Consider the following 5,159-nt stretch of genomic DNA (forward strand, 5'->3'; position numbering starts at 1 on the left):
TCCTGTGTGGGATTCCAATTCTTGAGTATGTTCTTTTAAAAATCTTAAGAACCTTTTTTCGTTATTAACATGTGTTTACTTTCAGCAAATATTTGTATTACTGCTTGATTCTGTGAAATTCACAGTAGATGTAGAGAAGGCATTATTTTTCATTAATAAATGTGAAATTGGAATGGACAAATGGAGAAGTGGCTAGCTCCAAGTACATAAGAGAATAGGGCCTTGAAGATTGCAGTTAATGTTTTTGGCGTAATTTTCCCACGTTCAACTTTTTAAGGGGCAGAAATTTTTTTTTTTCGTTTTCAGTTATCTGTTCAGAGCACAAATGTTATTTAGATCTTGAAATTCTGGGGCCAATCTCCCAAAGAGCTTATATTTTCTTTTTTCTTTCTTTTTTTTTTTTTTGAAACGGAGTCTTGCGCAGTCGCCCAGGCTGGAGTGCGGTGGCGCGATCTCGGCTCACTGCAAGCTCCGCCTCCCGGGTTCTCTCCATTCTCCTGCCTCAGCCTCCCGAGTAGCTGGGACTACAGGTGCCCGCCACTACGCCCGGCTAGTTTTTTTGTTTGTTTGTTTTTTTAGTAGAGACGGGGTTTCACCGTGTTAGCCAGGATGGTCTCGATCTCCTGACCTCGTGATCCGTCCGTCTCGGCCTCCCAAAGTGCTGGGATTACAGGCATGAGCCACCGCGCCCGGCCATACTTTCTTTTTTATTGTATGTGCTTGTTGGGATGTGTTTTACATTCTGCCTTCCAATTTTTTATTTTGACAGTTATATATTTTAAGATAATTTCATGCTGTCTTTACTGATCTCTGAATTTTCCTTCCTGCTGTATTCGTCAGGGTTCTTCAGAGGGACAGGACTAATAGGATAGATATATATATGAAAGGGAGTTGATTAAGGAGTATTGACTCACAGGATCGCAAGGTGAAGTCCCACAGTAGGGCATCTGCAACCTGAGGAGCAAGGAAGCCAGTCCGAGTCCCAAAACCTGAAAAGTAGGGAAGCCGACAGTGCCGCCTTCAGTTTGTGACTGCAGGCCAAAGAGCCCCTTTCAAACCACTGGTGTAAATCCAAGAGTCCCAAAGCTGAAGAACTTGGAGTCCGAGGGCAGGAAGCAAAGCATGGGAGAAAGATGGAGGCCAGAAGACTCAGCCAGTCTAGTCCTTCTGTGTTCGTCTGCCTGCTTTTATCGTAGCCGAGCTGGCAGCTGATTAGATGGTGCTCACCCAGATTGAGGGTGGGTCTACCTCTCCCAGTCCACTGACTTGTTAATCTCCTTTGGCAACACCCTCACAGACACACCCAGGAATGATACTTTGCATCCTTCAAGCCAATCCAGTTGACACTCAGTATTAGCCATCACACCTGCATATACTGTTACTTTCAGTGGATGCAGTATCTTAGACTTTTTTGAGGATCCTAATTAGAATTTTTTAAAATTTTGCTTCATCAGAGGTGGGAATGTGGATTCTGGCCCTTCCTTGAACAGAGAAGGAAACGGCCAGAAAGGAAGGAATGTGGGGACTTACTCCCCTACAGGTGACTTACCAGTTTGATCATATTGATCTTTCATTTCTTACTGTGTCTCTTTTTTTTTTTTTTTTTTAACTGAACTGTTGGAGACTCACGTTTGCCTGTCTGTAATTACAAACCAGGCTGGAGTAGGGACAGTCATTGGCTAACCTCATTGTGGGATGAGGAGAGCTGGTCTTCAAGCCAGGGGCCTGGACATGTGAAGGGTAATGGTCTCTTGGAATCAGTGAGCCTCCTTGATCCGTCCGCAGAAATCCCTTCCTTCTGGTTCCCTGCTGCTGCTGGGCATCAGGATGCTCTCCCGCCATTCGAGCTCCTTGCAGACCATCCTAACCCTAACCCTGCTGTGCCCCAGCTCCCTGTCAGATGCCCATCACCAGGGGCTCCACTTGCAACCTGACTCTGAACAACTGTGGACCTTGTGCTTATATCTTTTCCCTTCTTTTTCTCTTGGAGACAGAGATGTAAGCCATTAACTATGTTGGAACCAGAATGTCCAAATTAGCACCTGAAGTTCTGCAAGGAAGAGGAAATAGCAGAAAGCAGGGGTAGAGTCATAGACCACATGATCAGGAAGTCCCTTTGATCTAGGAGGGCCCTGGGCAGCTGGGCACTGGGTGGTTAGGTGGTGGTTCTGGTGGTCAAGAGGGAGAACAGCATGAGCCCTGCCCCCAGGCCTATTGTTCTGTGTCAGAGATAAGGGTTGTCTTAATGCCCCGTATCCCCCACCTGGCCAGCTCCCACAGACTAAGAGGGCAGCAGCAGTAACTACTGTGCCTTGAGCCGCTAAGGTGGCGAGGGCCACCCCTCTGCCATCACAGGAAACACGCAGAGCCTGGGCCCATCCCAGCCCTTGCCGGTAGCCTTTCCTGGGACCAGCAGGGCCCAGGGACTGTGTGAGGAGGTGCCTGGGTGTTAGCTGGTCACAGCCAGAGGCACGGGCTACATGAGGACCTCCAGGGCGTGTTGTCCACTCATCCTCATCAGGTAACAGGGTCAGTCCTGAAAGTTCTAGAACCATGACTTAGCCAGTTGCATCATGTCCATTTTGGGGAAAATAAAATCTCTGGAGCTGAACCTTGGCTGGGACTGGACCACCCAAGAAGTGGCACCTATGCAATGGTTAGAGGTCCGGTCCAGATGGAGGCTGAAGGCTCCTCCTCACCCACTCCCCACACCTGTGGGGAGGGGCCACTGCCCTCAGCATCCTCTGCCCACAGCACCGCCCCCACCCCAACACTTCCCCTTCTCCCCTTTCTGGCCTTATCCCTGGCCTCTCTGAGAAGAGGGACGTGGTCCCACAGCCTGCCCTCACCTCCTTAAAGGTCCAGCCTGGGCCCAGTGGACACAGTTGAGGCACCATCTTGTGCCTCTTTCTGTGCCTTCCTGAGGCACCTTTCCTAGACATTAAAGGGACATAATGGCTGTTCCAAAGTGTTGATAGCTGGAGGAGGAGCCAGGGGAGGTGTGAGGGGTGGGGTTTGGGCAGCCCTGGGTTTTCTGGGCTCCAGTGACAGCAGGATGCAGGCTTAGGGTCAGCTCTGGGTACAGTGAGGTAGAGACTCAGGGAACAGCTTCAGGGAGGCCACCCGGCCCCATCCCTCCTGGTCCACAGAGATCTGTTGTCTCGAAGTTCTGAAGTCCAGAGTCTGGAATGAGGGTGTTGGTGGGCCGGCCCTAGGGAGGCATCTGTTCCAGGGTCTTTCTCCAGCTTCTGGTAGTTTCTTTGCTTGTGACGGCAAAGCTTCAGTCTTCACAAACCTTATTCCCTGTGTGCATTTCTGTGTCCACATTCCCCTTTTGATAAGGACACAATCATCGTGAATGAAGGATGGCCCTAATGACTTCTTAACTTCATCATTTGCAAAGACCCTATTTCCATATAAGGCCATATTTGTAGGTACTGGGTGTTAGGACTTCAACATATGAATTGTTAGGGATGGAACTCAACCTATAACCTTGTCCCTGCCTGTGCCAGTGATCTCCACATTCCTCCTGGCCCCAAAGGCACCATGGCCCTTTCCAGGGTGCTCCATCCCCTTCCAGGGTACCCCAGGCAGATCACAGGAGGGCGTGACTGCTGGGGATGGGGCTGGTGCTGGGAACCTCTGCCCAGTGAGGGCTGGGATGAGACTATTATGGGGTTGGGGGTGCTGAAGTTTTGAAGGCAGGGTAAAATAGAGGCTGGGTCCCTCTCTGGACCCCAAACTCCAGGGAGCACCTCTCCTGGGGGTTCCCATGCTCCCTGTGGCTTGGGCAAAAAAAAAAAGTACTTGCAGTCCGAGGCCCCCAAAGGCGAAAGCCTTCTGGCCCAGATAAGCATCCTTCCTACCCTCTGTGCCTCCTGAGCCCCTGAGGTTTGTGGGGAGCCTCAGACTAGATCCTGGTCAGCAGGGTTGAGGCAGTCCTGAGAATGTATCTTTAGCATCCAGAGAATGGGAGGGTGTGGACGGAAGCAAGGTTCAGGTGTCCTCAGCTCTAACTAAGTATCAAATAGTAGCGTGAATCCACTTTCTGGAGCTGGCCTCTGGGGAGCCTTGGGTTGGTGTACAGAAACAGGGTCTGCCTGATTCGTGAAGTTTCTCATGGGGCCTGGAGCACCTCGAGATCACAAAAATGACCCCACAGCTTCGATGCCTCTCCTGTATGGGCTGGACACACGTTCATCTGACTCACAAACTCCCTGGGTGGCACCTGGAGACCCGGCTCTGGGCTGGAACCTGAGTGTGAAGCCACTGGAGGCTGTGGGATTGCAGGTCAGGTGAGTCACTCAGCCACCTGAGCCTGGCCAGGGGACTAGCTGTAGATAGCAGGGAGTTCACCTGAGCAAGACACCTGCACACGTTGGAGCTCAGAATACTCTGATTTCCTTTTATTGAGATGGGACAACCCTTGGAGAGCATGTGCCAAGGTCTGGATTACAGCAGGACAAGGTTCAAAAGACCCTGTGAGCCCTGAGGTGGTGTTGCTGATCCTTGGGTGTCTGTGAAGGCGAGAGAAGGTGACCTGGATCTGGAATGATGAAACGGCCATGGGTTTAGGAGCTGGCAGACATGTGTCCAGAATGCTGTTGGCCAGGCCTAGGCAACGCTGGGCTGTGCAGGACCTTGAACCCCAGGCTAAGAGGGCTCACCCTGGTGAGGGAATGCTGGGATGGGATTTTGTTTTTTTATTGAGGTAAAATCCACATAATATAAAATTAACTGTTTTAAGATGTAAAATTCGGTGACATTGTGAAACTGCAAAATATTGTGCAACCATCACCTCTTAGTTCCAAAACCCCAGAAGGAAGCCCGCTACCTATAAAGCAGCTACTACCCAATCTGCCCTCTCTCTGACCCCTGGCAACCCCTCATCTGCTTTCTGTCTCTGTAGATTTACATATTCTGGATATTCTACACGAATGGAATCATATAGCATGCGACCTTTTGTGTTCAGCTTCTTTCTTTTAGCATGTTTTGAGGTTCGTCCACATTGTAATATCAGTACCTCAACCCTTTTTACAGCAGAATATTATGCTGTTAAAGGAATATACCACATTCGACTTTCCTGTTCATTTGTTGGTGGACATTTGGGCTGTGTGTGTGTGTGTGTGTGTGTGTGTTTTATTTATTTTTTGAGATGG

This window comes from Macaca mulatta, chromosome 10 (genome assembly GCF_049350105.2).
Source record: "Macaca mulatta isolate MMU2019108-1 chromosome 10, T2T-MMU8v2.0, whole genome shotgun sequence".
In the NCBI taxonomy this organism is placed as follows: Eukaryota; Metazoa; Chordata; class Mammalia; order Primates; family Cercopithecidae; genus Macaca; species Macaca mulatta.